Source organism: Delphinapterus leucas, chromosome 11 (genome assembly GCF_059928025.1).
Source record: "Delphinapterus leucas isolate spDelLeu-1000000601 "Yukka" chromosome 11, BTC_Dleu_Yukka2, whole genome shotgun sequence".
Lineage (NCBI taxonomy): Eukaryota > Metazoa > Chordata > Mammalia > Artiodactyla > Monodontidae > Delphinapterus > Delphinapterus leucas.
This window is the reverse complement of record NC_143139.1, coordinates 96,846,964-96,862,500: the sequence shown is the minus strand read 5'-3', so window position 1 is coordinate 96,862,500 and position 15,537 is coordinate 96,846,964. Positions and strand designations below refer to the sequence as shown.

At 50.0% G+C, this 15,537-nt stretch overlaps 1 protein-coding gene across 2 annotated transcripts in view; it reads right to left on the bottom strand.

The window, feature by feature from the left end:
* MPPED1 (metallophosphoesterase domain containing 1) overlaps positions 1 to 15,537 on the bottom strand; it is a 79,810-nt gene that overhangs the window by 29,281 nt on the left and 34,992 nt on the right. The gene's annotated exons all lie outside the window — the stretch shown is intronic.

Below are 15,537 nucleotides of genomic sequence, written 5' to 3'. Positions count from 1 at the left end.
CTGGGTTCCAGCACAGCCGCCCAAGGCTACCACAGCCCCTCGGCCTCAGTAAACTGGCCACCACCCACCCCGGCTCCCCAACACCCGCCGGCAGCCAGCCCGACCCCAGGCTCAGGCCCGGGACTCCCGACCTCCCACCAGCCTCAGCTGCTAGGCTCTCCGGGCCTGGATAAAGAGTCATGATGGTACCTGATTCGGATAAAAAAATGAATTCTGAAGGCGAACCCCGAGGCCCAAGCCTTTTTCTTGCCCCCTCCTCAAGGGCGTGCCCTGGTGGGTCAAGCAAACACCAAGAGGCGTGTGAAGGTGCCAGCCCAGCATGGGGCCTTGGGGAGACGGGGTGTCCAGGCAGGAGAATGGTGACATTCCATAGCCATTTCACAGACAAGTAACTGCGGCCACTGAATGGAACTTCTAAACCACCTGAGCTCTGGTTTCTGAGGAGCCGGGACAAAAGACACCAAACTTTACTCTGCATCTGTTTCAGCAAGAAAGTCGCTTCTTTTGTCCGAATTCGTCAGCAGTGAGTGGCTAGTTAGCACGACCCCCGTGCACGTATAAGCCCTACTACACGTCAGGCACGGAGCCAGGCCTTCATCGCGTCCATCGTGCAGACGCGGAAACTGAGGCTCCGGAAGCTGCGGGTTGATGTGCTGGAGGCCACGTGGCCAGGAGGCGGCAGAGCTGGATTCTGAGCCAGGCAGTCCTGTGTGACCCCAGGCTTTCCACCTACTCGGGGAAAGCCCGGGAAAGCGCCCTCGACAAGGCCAGGGAGAGGGCCCCATCCTGACCACCAAGAGCCGTGGCCACACCTCTGGCTCCAGCCTCCCGTCCGGGGGTCCCAGGGTGATGTGAAAGGGAACCTGCCCAGAGGACCGCCCCGGGCTAACGGAGATCCACACCTCAGGAGGCGTCTTTTCCGTTGCCAGTGACCGTGACTCCCACAGGAGCACACACAGGGCAAAGTGTCCAGCTTTAGAGCCAGCGGACCTGGGTTCTGTCACCTCTCATCCGAGCAGGTCACTTTAACCTCTCTGGGCCTCAGTTTCCCCTCTGATCAACGTGAGTGTGCCTGGTAACTGACCCTTTCTGGGGGCCAAGGGCCTCGTGTGGCCCCCAGCTCCACCAAGCCCCTTCCCTGTGGCTGGTCCCACCCAGGGGTAACACAGTCCAGGGACAGCAGAGCTTTCTCACTCTTGACCATGACCTGAAACTCGACCTCCTCTGCTGTGTGAGCCTTCTATCAGAAACCCAATTCCGGAAATGCCTCTTCTCCAAATTCTGAGGACTTCCTGCCTTACTGGGAACCGGGGCCCACGATACCAGGTCAGCTGTGACAGATGTGGGATCAGACTCAGCTCCCCATAAGGCTCCAGGAAGAACCCCGTTTGCCCAGCACTGTGGAAGCTCCAGGAAGGGGCAGGGTGAGTTTTATGGCTGTGCCATACAATGAAGTTCTAGGTACCATAACTACAACTATTATCATATTCTAATTGCAATGAACCCAATTAGAAACTTCTCCAGCCCGCACCCCTCCCATCCCTGCAGTTGGGACCTGCCCATTCTGCCTGGCCTCAGGCTCTATGGCCGTGGCAAAGGGCTGTTGGGTGGCCGCTCGCCTCCGAGCCTGGCCACAGAGGAGGTGGGGACCCCAGCACGGAGAGAGAAGTTTTTCACAAAACAAGCAGAAAACCATAATCTGTTCATCACTGCCTCACCGGCCACCCAGACTTCTTTACAGGTTTGAGAAAATAGCGTTCTCTCTTCTTTGGTGTTTGTCAACTCTGGGAGGCTGTCCGATGACAGGCATGGCCTCCAGGGGCTGACAGCTGGGTCCCAGACCCAGTTATGCCACTAACCGGCTATGTGACTTGACCTCCCCGGGCCTCCGTTTCCTCACGTGTGAAACAGGAAGAATAATGCCTACCTCGCAAGACCGTTCTAGGATTACACAAGACAGTGAATGGAAACACACAAAGCCTTTTGGTGTTCAGAAAAAGTCAGCTTCCCTGGGCCAGAGTTTGCAAACTAGAAGCCAGCAGGCCAGCCCTGCCCACAGACGTATTTTGTTTGGCATATATTTTTGGCTTTTCTACATTTGCATTTGCTGCCAACATTAAAAATTAGAGAAATTCCAATAAAATGTCATTCTTTCTGTTTTCTAAAAATCAATCAATCAATTTTAAAATCTCACCATCCTGGCCTAGGCAAGTGCTGAGTGCCTGTGCTTCCCTTAGACAGGAAGCAGAGGGCAGTTTGCCCCAGTCCCCACCTGCCCCTACTACCCACTCCTAGCCCACTTCACTCATTTTAAGGTACTGCCCACTCCCGGCAGCGCTGGGAATTCCGGCCCCGGCCACAGCCCCTGGAGACGAAGCGGACCAGACCTGGCCCCTGCCCCTCCGAGCCGCCAACCAGGCCGTGGGGATGAGCTCCCCAAGGCCCCTCTGCCTCCCCACCTCACTCATCGTCCTATTTGTCATCCCAGCCTGGCCCAGGGATGCTGAGACGTCCTCTTGTTCTCCTCACAGGAAAGAATCAGGAGCAGAGAGGAGACGTCTTCACCATCTCCATCCCAAGCAGGCCCCAGCAGAAGTCTGGAAAGCGAAGCCCCCGCCAGCACCCCGGGTGACAGGGTGCAGAGCCTCCTCTCTCCGGTGAGGCTCAGGCTGCCGGCAGGGAGGGGAGAGGCTTGCCTGGGCCTGAGCATCTGTGGAAGGGTCGTGGAGGACAGCACAGAGAGGCCTGCCATTTCTGGGACCTGTTGGGCCAGACACCCTTGGTAAAAAGGCTGGGCCCTCCCGAGGTGGGCTCTGTCACCTCCGCCTCGAAGCTGGGGAACGAGGGTCCCAGGTCAGGAACCTGCCCAGGTCCCGCAGCAGGTGAGCGGCAGAAGCAATGCTAGGTGCTGGTCCAGCTGACTCCACACCTCTGGGTCAGCAGCTCAGGCTCGTTCAAGGCCACCAGTCGCGGCCGGAGCAGTGGCCACCATGACTGCCTTCCAGCACCAGTTCGTGCGTTTCCACTTCACAGCATCCATCCACCCCACTCGGCGCGCCGCCCCGGCTGGGGAGCCCAAGCCGCACTAACGTATTGATGTCGTGTCTCTGACTGGGGGTGTTACTTAAGCAAATTAGCAAATTACTCCAACCATACAGTTTCATTTATTTCCGCAGCTCCTGACTACCAGGGACTGAGGAATGGGCAGGAGGCTGTGGGCTGTCTCCTGTTCCTCCCACCTCGGATCAGAGGAGGTAACTGAGGCTTCTTCCCTCCCAGGGAAGAACCAGCTCCTGGACATAAAGCCAGGTGGGGGGCAGGAGCTATAACATGCTGGCGTGACATCCTCAAATATTGTCTGGTTTCTCCCCAAGAGATGGGTGCCACACGGCTTGGAGGCAGGGGGCTCGTCCATTTGTGAACACAGAAAGCTTCCAGCACCAGGCCCTGCTGAGCTGGACGTCCAGCCACAAACACATCTCTGTCTGCATGGTCACCTGGACTTGGCAACTCACCAGCTGTGTGTAACCTTCAAAGACACTTAAGTATTATTATCCCCATTTTACACCTGGGAAAATGGAGGCTCAGAGAGGTTACACAAATCAATAATAAAGTGATGAACAAGCACAGAGGGTGATGGACAGTTTGACAGTTTTTGTGGCTTGGCCTCATCAAACTCATCCTGAACTGGTACCATTATGCAACACTGCCTCTCAGAGGGTAGACAGATCATTGGATGGATGATGGATGGATGGATGAGTGGATGCATAGATGGATGGATGGATGGATGGATGCACGATGGATGGATGATGGATGGATGGATGGATGCATCATGGACGGATGGATGGATGATGGATGGATGATGGATGGATAGATGGATGGATGGATGGATGGATGGATGGATGCACGATGGATGGATGGATGAGTGGATGCACGATGGATGGATGGATGGATGGATGGATGGATGCATGATGGATGGATGAGTGGATGGATGGATGGATGGATGCACGATGGATGGATGATGGATGGATGGATGGATGCATCATGGACGGATGGATGGATGATGGATGGATGGATGGATGCATGATGGATGGATAGATGGATGGATGTATGGATGGATGAGTGGATGGATAGATGGATGGATGCATGATGGATGATGGATGGATAGATGGATGCATGATGGACGGATGGATGGATGATGGATGGATGGATGGATGCATGATGGATGGATGATGGATGGATAGATGGATGGATGGATGGATGGATGGATGGATGGATGGATGCACGATGGATGGATGGATGAGTGGATGCACGATGGATGGATGGATGGATGGATGGATGGATGCATGATGGATGGATGAGTGGATGGATGGATGGATGCACGATGGATGGATGATGGATGGATGGATGGATGCATCATGGACGGATGGATGGATGATGGATGGTTGGATGGATGCATGAGTGTATGGATAGATAGATGGATGGGCAAAGAAGGATGGATTATGGATAGATGAATAAATGGAAAGAGATAGATGGATGCATTTATAAATCAATCAATCCATCTTGGGATAGCTCTGTCTCCTTTATACCAGCTGATTTCTGTCTACCTGGATCCCTCCCTTTCCTCCAAATTTTTCTTCCAACTGTCCTGGCAGGGCTTGCTATCCAGACCCACCTTCCTCACCCATAATCCTGACTGGCTCTCTCTGAATCTTCTCCCACTGGACCTGCTCTCTTGTAGATGGGGGTGGGAGAGCCAGAACCAAGGCTTAACTATCACAGAGGCAGGTGGAAAAGTCCCCTCCTCTGCTCTGGGGTGCTACCTCTGTTGCTACAACCTAAAGCTGCATTAGATGCTCACATCAGCCTGCAGCTCTTACCAACCTGATTGTGGATAAAATGCCCAACGACCAGTCATCAGAGGCTTTCTGGCTTAGCTTCATCTTCCCCCTCCTGTATCTGGGTAGTGAATGAGGGAGTGTTTGGGGGCCCTCAATGACCATTTGACTTGCAGGGGCTTCGTGGGGAAAATGATGAGATGAAAACAAACTCTTCCTCCCGATGCCTGCCCAGAGGAAATTAATGTTGTTCCCTCTGCCCCTTCTTGCGGCTGTCCTTCCTTGGCAGCAGAGAAGAGGGCTAATATACAGGGGGACCACCCCAGTGCCCAGATGGGAGCACCTGCCCTGACAAGGTGCCAAGAGTGCCTGAACCCCGGCTGTTCTCCAGCAGGTATAGGGGGCTGTGCCAGCTTGGTGAGGCGCCGAGAGGGGACAAATGGGCCCAATGCCTTCTCACACCCACCTCCCTCAGCCCAACAGAAGCAAAGAATCCAGTCAGCCTATCCCAAAAGCACAGCAAGCCAGAAACTCGTTTTCTTCCCTGAAGCTGGGCCCTGGTCAGCTGCCCACAAGCTCTGTCTGAGCACAGGCTGTGCTCCAGAAGCTAGACAAGGCACCAAACAAAGCTTAGCCCTGAGGTCTGTACCAGAAGTGACACGCAGAGCTTCCAATCCACACCCCTCACTGGACAGAGGAGGAACCTGGAGCTCAGAGAGGGAAAGGGGCTTGCCTGAGGTCACACAGCAAGACAACAGCGAACCAGCACTCGAACCCCAGCCTCCCACCTCAGGATCGCAGAACAGTGGTCACACCAGCCAGCCTCTGGCAGGACATGCAGGCTGAGCTGGGGACTGGAAAGACAGGACATTCGGGAAGAGTGGCACAGAGACCTGAGGGTCTGCTTGGCTCCTGGGCCAGGTGCGCCTTGCTGGGGTGTGATCTCCCAGCCTCGGGTCTGGGAGAAGCAGCAAGTCCTCGTGGAAACCAGCCCTCCTCCCTGCTTTTCAGAGCTGGTGGGCATTGTTATGCATTTGTATTCTGCGTGATAACGTCCAGCTCATCTTCCCCAAATGCTTCGTTTCTCCTCAGCCAGCTCACTTGAAATCCTGGCATTTGCTAGCCATGGATTTGTTGGTGGTAAAAGGACCATTAGGTATCCATCAGCAGAGAACTGGAAGATGATCACACTATTTTAACTTTTCATTTGCCGTCTATGGCCAAATAGATATGCACCCACACGTAGATTCCACATGGCAGCGAGTATGCGCAGGGTTCGGAGCTCAAAGGGGGATGCAAACGAAAGCTCTGCTACTTGCACTTCCAAGATTAATCTCCCTCCAAAAGGTCACAATTCTTTAGCGCTAACACTTACCCATCCCATTGAACAGAAAGTGCTACCTCCAAACTGCATAATCTGTTAAATTCAACGTGATATATGTGCGAGCTTCTCCATAATCTGCGCCACTCCCGGAGTGGCGTATGGAGCCCAGCAGAGTTTTACTGTTGTCTGAATGCAGCGGCAATCAGACAGTTCCCACTTATGGCTCCTCCCGCCCATCCCCGTCTCGCAGAACACAGCAGAGGGGAATGGAATAAAGAGACAGCATAACGATCTCTGATTGCATTTTTAGCGCGTCTTTGACAGTTCCGTGTTTAAACACTTGCCCATGTCTGGGAGATTCATGTGACCAGACTTCTTGGGATGGCACTCGATCTAGAGTAACTCTGGAATGGAGACTCGGCTTCAAGCTGCCGCCAGGGCTGCAGGGGGCTCGGGCACACGTGTGCCATCGCCATGCACACACAGAGGACACGGGCCGGCGATGCACCAGGGGAATCTGTGTGCAGCCCGAGCAGGCGGGAGAGGCTGAAGACAGGTGCCTGGGCCAAGGGCAGGGCTGAGAGATGGGAGCACACTGCACGGGCTGTGTCCCCCAGAAGCTGTTTGTGCTGCCCTGTGTGCCAGGCACTGTGATAAGCAATTTCGATGCAACGCTTCTAGACACCCTTAGAAAGCAAGGCTGGACCCCATCTCTGCCTTCTCCTGGCTACCTGGCCGGGAGTGGAAACCCCCACTTCTCTGAGCCCGGGCATGCTCATCTGTAAAGGCGGGACGTTTAGGGCTCTTCACAGAGTTCTTGGAAAAATCAAACTAGGGGAGACGCATAAAGCCCCTGTATTGTACTTATAGAGTTGTTTTAATCAGGTACGGTAAGACTTGCAGACACGGAAATGACTGCTTTGAGGAAGCAGGTTTTACTCACAGATCCCTAGAAACAGGGCAAGCGGGCAGAGGATGGGCTAGTGAATAATGCGGGTGGGCTTGGGGCGCAGGGCTGACCCTCGTTGTCTGCTCCCAGGCCCTGGGGTGATTGATCAGGGCAGTGTGTGCGACAGCCCCATGCAGGACGTGGCTGGGGGTGGGGTGTGGAGTCTGGATTAGTTGGTTTGCTTGTGAAAGGTGTGCTCAGAGGTGAGTCCTTTACTATCTCTACAATGGGTTAACTCTGGAGGGGTAGTCCCTTGGGGTCAGCCAGCCTCCAAGATGCCAAGCCATCAGGATTCAGAAAACCAAAGGCATGATTTATACAATCTGGATGGCAGTCGTTATCGCTGTCTTTAGGGATGTTAGGAGGAGTAAATGCCATGCTCTGCTATGAAATCCAGAAATGTTAGCTGGGAAGATGGAGATGAGAAAAGAGGCCTAAGAAAGTCAGGTCACTTGCCTGGGGTCACACAGCAGCGCTGGAGTCCAAATCGCCTGCCTAAACCTGGGTGTCAAGACCCCCCACCGCCACTGTAGGACAGACAGTCCTGGGAGGGCAGACCCTCCACCCGCCGAGCTGCAGGCCGGCCCCCTCGGGTCCCACGGGGGAGGTACTGGATTCACAGCCCAACACCGGTGCCCCTATTTAAAAGGCAAATGCGATTTTTCTTCTGTTTCATCCTAACAGCCAAAATGTTTAACTTTCAAACGTCTGTTTTTCCTGGGAAATGTTTTAAAAACAGGAACATTCAGTCCTACAGGACGTGAGGCCGCCACAGAGCACACAGGACGTGAGGCTGAAGGGGACAGCCGAAAGGTTTCTGGGTTCTTCCTCCCCCAAACTAGGCGTTCTGTAGCCAGAAAGATTTTGTGGGAACCTCCCCAGAACACACATGCCCAAACACTTCATGAAAGGCTGCCCAGGGCCCTCACAAGGGGCCAAGCTGGTGACCATGGATGTAACACGCATTCAGAACTCAAGGCTACGGCGCCCCCTCCAGGCCAGGCCCCGGTGGTGCCCTGACCTCTACTTTCCACAGCAGGACACACCGTGCACCCCTCTGAGCTGCTTGAGGCCTCTTTGCTCATGCTGTCCCATCCACCTAGGACCCTCCTCCTGCCCTTCTTTCTGAGCCAACTTCAACTGATTCTCCCTTCAATGGGCCCAAGTGCCACTTCCTCCAGGCTGCCTGCCATGAGCATCCTTTTTCACCCAGCACTCGGGGCTCCCAGCTCCGCTCAGCCTCAGCTCTCGCTGTCACTGCTTCGTCTGCTTCCCCCACCAGCCGGGCGTCCTCCCAGGCTGGGACCAGCCTGCTTCCTCTCTTGCGCCCAGCACAGGGCTGGCTATGGGGGGAAGTGCTCATACACGCTCACTGAATCCAAGATGTATTTTCATCCACGTAGGATAGAGGATGAGGATCAGATGGTGAGGTCAATGACTCACCAAAGGTCCCCAAGCAGTCCACTACGGAATGTTCCAGAAGGATCATCGTTAAGATGCTGACCAGCCTGTCGGGTGGCAGCCCCCAAACTGCCGTGGCTTTCACTCCCTCAACAGACGTCAAGGTGGACACAAGGCCCAGGTGTGGGGCTGACACCCGGAGGCTCCAGTAAGAGCCTCCCTGGAGGCAGGGAGGCCTGGGTTCAGCCTCAGCTCTGCTACCACATCACCGGACCCGGGTGAGGCCTACCCCTGCTCAGGCCTCAGTTTCCCCATCTATCCCTGAGGAGGTCCTGACCCTTAGAGAGCCCTTTCAGCTTTCTAAGACCCTCCAGGAGGTGCCGGGGTTGCGGGGGGGCTTCCCAAGGCAGGTGATAATAGGGCCAAACAGCAGGACAGAAAGGGCTCACACAGGGCAGGGCATTGTGAATGCCCATGTGTGCCTGCTTGTTGCTGACATCCTGTGGAATCAACAGTAAAGGAATAAAAAGGTATGACCCTCCACAAGAAGCAAAGCAAGCTGTGGCCAGAGCCCCAGGCGGTTCAGGGACCCAGGCTCAGTGCACGGTCTGACCTAGAACCCATGGGAGCAGGTAGGCCTAGGGCCCCTCCCCCATCACACCTGTCACCATGCCCTTCACCCACCAATCTCCGCAGAAGAGAGGGTATTTACTCTCAAGGGAAAATAACAGCTCCACAGAGCCCCATTTAGGGACCACAAGGCTTGAGGGAGGATGGGCAGTGAGGACGGAGGCTGAACAACAGTAGGATAAAGTGAAAGAATAAACATAGTGACTGTGCAGACCCCAGGCCCCTTCCCCAGTGAGCTCTCAGGTTCTGGAAGCCAGGCTTGGAAACTGGGGAACTCATTTCTGGGGAGAAAGATAAGTCCAGGAGAAAAAACCTATAGATAGTGATACCAGGGGCTCCCCAGAGAGATGGCCAGGACCCCAGCACAGTACAACCTCCACCCCCCCACACACACGTATACACACAGCTTATCAACAGCTTTCAAACGTCTAGTTCTTAAACACAACACACAGGATCACCAGACCTCGGAGAAAAGCCTCCAAGCTCAAAATGGAGGCAGAGGCCAAAACAAGAAGAAAGGAAATTGGAGGAAAAGAGGCTGATGCGGGGGGGAAAAATAACATATAATTACCACCATTGGTGAGATAACGGAAGATATTACACGCGTGAAATTCTAGCAGGGTGCTCTTAACAAAAGAAATTAAAACGTGGCAGAATTTTAAAATTTTGGTTAGAGAGTAGAAGATGGAATTGAGGAAATCTCCCAGAGACTGAAACAAAATGACAATAAAGTGAGTACCAGGCAAGGAAAGAGACAAAAATCAGAGAATCAAAACCAGAGGTCCCACATTTGGATACTATGAAAAAGAAGTCAGAAGAAATAGAGGGGAGGGAGATTTTGAGAAAAAAAAAAAAAAAAAGAATATGAGAGAATGTCCCAGGATTAAAGGACCATATTTGCTCCATTAAAAGGGTTACCTGAGTGCCCACAATAATGAATGAAAAAACACTCACATCTGAGGCACACTGCCCAGAAACAAAACAGGTCATGTACAAAGGGTGAGATATCCAAACGATAGCAGAATCTTCAAGAGTGACACAGGAAACTAAAAGAAAACAGAGCAATGCCTTCCAAATTTTGAGGGAAAACGATCTGCTACCCAGAATTCTACACCCAGACAAACTACCAATTAAGACTGATGACAAAATAAAGACTTTTCCTGACATACAATTTTGCCAAACATTCATCTCCAGCACATTCTTTCTCAGAAAGCTACTGAAGGGTGTGTTCCACCAGAATGAGGGAGTAAACCAAGAAAAAGGAAGCCATGGGATCCCGGAACCAGGAGCTCCAAGAGAAAAGGAAGGCGAAGGGAAATGGTGAAGGGGGATCCAGGATGACGAGTGTACACAGGCCTGGAGGGCAGCTAATCCAGACCAGGGCAGGGGTTGGAGGCTCAGGAAGTATAAGAAAAATGGGCCATCAGATGGCCTGGCCCAGCCCACCACATTGCTGAGGGGCACTTCAAACCCTGCAGGAGACAGGGATGAACGACAATGGGTACAAGGAAAGACAAGCAAACAAAACAATTTACTACTTTAGGAAAAACAATAGGTTATGCAATGAATATTCAACCAAAAACTGTGATGGGACTACAGCAAAAGGATAAGAGAGAAGATGTGTATATATGGGTAGAGAGACTAAGTCTCTAAATTTTCATTTTTCATAGTAAGACATTAAAAAGTAATCCCTAAAACTGAAAAATAAAAAACAGCAATATAAGGTTGTTACTCAGAGACATCGTGGTGATAAACCACTAGCTACCAGATTTGCACGGGGAATAGGAATCAGGACTGGGGAGGGGACCTGGGGAGGAGGCTGCTGGCTTTACCATAAGCCTTGTAGCATGTTGTGACTCATTCTGCACATGTATTACCTTAATGCAAATAAAATTGTGATGAAATTAAAAGACGGCATTGGAGGCCAGGCACTCCTCGCCTGCCTCCTACCTCTGCCCAGGGCAGCCTGACCTCTCACTGGTTCTACCCGCTGCTCAAAATCTAGAACCAAATCAAACTGGGTCACAATTGAATCTGTAGACTGTTTTGCATGGTACTGACATTTTAACAATCTGATTCTGAGGGTCTAAGGGCTGGGATGACTCTAGCAACCAGGTTCAAAGGCAGGTGACCTGGCCAAGCATCTCCTAACCCTGGTAGGTCAGACAGCCACTAATAACATCACAGGTGTCACCTGCTGAGAGTCTGAGACAGGCTCCCTCCTGCCTTACTTCTAACTCTCACAACGGCCCCACAAAATGGGCAGTAGATTGGCAGATGAAGAAATTGGGACTCAGTGAGTTTAAATAACTACAAAATGGGTAAGCAGAGAAGTGGGATTCCATCTGTAGCTGAAGCCTCAATCTCTCCATTTCTGTCACACCACCAAGACATATTACATATGCCAAAGAAATATTCCTCAGGAAAAAAAAAAAGAAAAAATGGTGCCATATACTTGAGTCCTTATAAAATCTCCCCTGTTATGAGGAGCTCTCAATGATTTTATTTTAAATGACATAACATTTTGGAGATATCTTGTGGCTTCAAAACAAGCCTTTACAGACCATCTTGAAAAGCAATACAGATGTCAGAACAAGTTAAACGAATTCAGCAAAGGTGCAGGATACAAAAACAACGGGCAAGACAAGCAGTTGCATTTCTATACACTAACAATAAACAATCTGAAAAGGCTATTAAGAAAACAATCCTATTTGCAATAGCATCAAAAAGAATAAAACAGGACTTCCCTGGTGGTGCATTGGTTAAGAATTCACCCGCCAATACAGGGGACACAGGTTCAAGCCCTGGTCCGGGAAGATCCCGCATGCCGCAGAGCAACTAAGCCCGTGCGCCACAACTACTGAGCCTGTGCTCTAGAGCCCGCGAGCCACAACTATTGAGCCCGCGTGCCACAACTACTGAAGCCCGCACATCTAGAGCCCGTGCTCTGCAACAAGAGAAGCCACCACAATGAGAAGCCCATGCACTGCAACGAAGAGTAGCCCCCCGCTCACCACAACTAGAGAAAGCCCGCATGCAGCAACGAAGACGCAGTGCAGCCAAAAATAAATAAATAAATTTATTTTTTTAAAAAAAAGAATAAAATAGGAATAAATTTAACCAAGGAGGTGAAATATTTGTACACTGAAAACTCCAAAATATCTGCTGAAAGAGACTAAAGAAGACACCAATAAGTGGAAAGAAGTCCTGTGCTCATGGACTGGAAGACTTCATATAGTTAAGATGTCAATACTATCCAAAACAATCTACAGATTCAATGGAATCCCTACAAAAATCTCAATGATGTTTCTTTCAGAGACAGAAAATCCATCCTAAAATTCATATGAAATCTCAAGAGTCCCTGAATAGCCAAAATAATCTTGAAAAAGAAAAACAAAGTTGGAGGTCCCACACGTCCTGATTTCAAAACTGACTACAAAGCTACAGTAATTAAAACAGTACGGTACTGGCATAAATACAGACATATAGATCAATGCAATAGAAGAGAAAGCCCAGAAATAAACATATATGGTCAAATGATTTTTGACAAAGGGGCTAAGCATGAAAAGAACAGTCTTTCAACAAATGATGCTGGGAAAACTGGACATCCAATGCCAAAGAATGAAGCTGGCCCCTTAACATCATATACAAAAATGAACTCAAAACGGAACAAAGATCTAAAGTTAAGAGCTAAAATTATAATACTCTTAAAAGAAACCATAGGGGGAAAGCTCCATGACATTGGATTTGGCAATGATTTCTTGGATATGACACCAAAAGTGCAGGCAACAAAAGAAAAATATATCAAAATTTAAAACTTCTGTACATCAAAGACACCATCAGCAGAGTGAAAAGGCAACCCAAAGACTGGGAAAAGAATTGCAAATCATATTTCTGGTAAGATGTTAATACCCAGAATATACAGAGAGCTCCTAAAACTCAACAACAAAAACCCCCAAACAATCCAATTCAAAAATGGGCAAAGGACTTGCATTGAGATTTCTCCAAAATGGCCAATAAGCACATGAAAAGATGTTCCACGTCACTGATCATTAGGGAACTGCAAATCAAACTGTGAGATAACAACCTCACATCCATCAGGATGGTTACTATCAGAAAAACAGAAAACCGCAAGTGCCGGTAAAGTTGTGGAGAAATGACAGCCCTTGGACACTGTTGGTAGGAATATAAAATGGAACAGCCACTGTGGAAAACAGTATGGAAGTTTCTCAAAAAATTAAAAACAGAACTAGCATATGATCCAGCAGTTCCATTTCTGGGTATATGCCCTGAAGAATTGGAAGCAGAGACACAAACAGGCATTTGTATCCTCATATTCGCAACAGCCCAAAGGTGGGGGCAACTCAGGTGTCCATTAACAGATAAATGGGTAAGTACAATGTGGCATAGCCACACAATGGAATATAATTCAGCCTTAAAAAGGAAGGAAATTTTGACACATGCAACAACATGGATGAACCTTGAGGACACTCTGCTCAGTGAAATGAGCCAGTCACAAAAGAACAAATACTGTGTGATTCTACTTATACGAGGTCCCTGTAGTCAAATTCACAGAGACAGGAAGTAGAATGGTGAGTGCCAGGGGCTGGGGAGGAGTTAGTGTTTAATGGGTATGGCGTCTCAGTTTGGGAAGATGTTCAGGAGATGGATGGGGTGATGGTTGCACAGCAATGTGAATGTGCTTCATGCCACTGAGCTGCACACTTAAAAAAGGTTAAAACTGTAAATGTTATGTATATTTAACCACGATTTAAATTTTGAAATAATCTTAAAAGAAGAGAACCAAGGGCCTTGAATTCCAGACACTAGAATTGTGAGCAGGTAGAACCATAGGTTCTTGGAACTCTTAGAATCTTAGAACCTTAGAGCCCTGGAAGCCAATCATTCTAAAAGCAAACAATTCTAGAACTTTAGAAGTCATCAAGGTTTACAGGTGGAGAGGGACTGAGTGGCCATCTAGAGTCTTGGCCCCCTCACCCTTCCCCCTTTATCAAAAAGTCCTAATTGAGGAGCTCCAGGCCAGGAAGCCTATACCTGCTTCCATCCTTCCAGAAAATTCCCAGCATGGATTTCACCTGGGGTTTGACAGCCCTGGATGAAAGACATGACTACGGGGACAGATACGTGGCCTTCGTGTTACTGAATAAACATTTTTCCAAAAGGTTCCTCTGGTGCCTTGTGACACCTACAGACAACCCTTTTAAAGGGGAAAGAAATTGGCCCAAAACAATATTCTTTGCAGTAGCAACTGAAATAAGTATTTGAAAATGATTAAGGCAAAAGGTTCCTATTTTTTAAATACTTCTTAGTGAAACCAAGTGTTTTAAAGCTAAATAAACATTTTGGAGATTAAGATACATGAAAGTAAAATCATCTTGCCACCTCTGTTGATGTTTCCTTTATTCTACAGTCATTCTCCTTGGCCCTAATAAGTGCCGGACCCTGTGCTGGGAGCTGGGGACAGAGAGGTCCCGACCCAGCCTCTTCTCCTGTTGTCTAGTGTGGAAAAGATACACGCAGGAAATCTGGGATCTGTAATGAGGGCGGTACCAAGTCATAGGGAACCGTAAACAGTAGCGAGTTTTCCTTTCCCTGACCAGGAGTGAGGGAGGAGCTCTGAAAGGTGGATAAGAAGGAGCACCATAGAAATAGCAGCTCTCCAGGCAGACGAGGCTGGGAAGGGCATCCCGGGAAGAGAACCCCACACAGGCAAAGGCATGGAGGTGGGAAAATCACCTGCTAGGTATTCGGTAATTGCTTAGAAGCCCAGGGCAGACGGGGCTGCAAGTGGGGACCGGCCTGGGAGGGACAGATGGGGTCACACCAGGAGGGGTCTCCCCTGCCCGGAGAAGATCTGGACTTCCCCCGGACACAGCAGAAAACCAAAAAAGAGCATTAAGGGGAGAGGGGATACGGTTGGATCGATGAACAAAAAACTTTCAAACACAAATATGACAAACGTTAGTCTGGAAAGTGACTATTTTGAGAAGTTGGGATGCTACCAGAGAAAGCCCCGCTTTGTCAGCTCCACGTTTCCCCTTCAGGGTCATGGCTGTCAAACCAGCCCAGAATTAGCTCCAAACGGCCTTCTGAGAGCTCTCAGATCTTCATTTGCATCGTGCACGCTCGGAAAGGTGTGACATTCTTCTTCTTAAGAGAAATCAAAGAAACAAACCTAAACACTTAAAAAAAAAAAAACAAGAAACCCGGATTTTCTTTAAAACAAATTTCAAAGAACTAAATCCTAACTTTTAAATATCTGATTTTTAAAAAGGAAGGCATCCATGGACTTCCCTGGGGGTCCAGTGGTTAAGACTCTGTGCTCCCAGTGCAGGGGACCCAGGTTCCATCCCTGGTCAGGGAACTAGATCCCA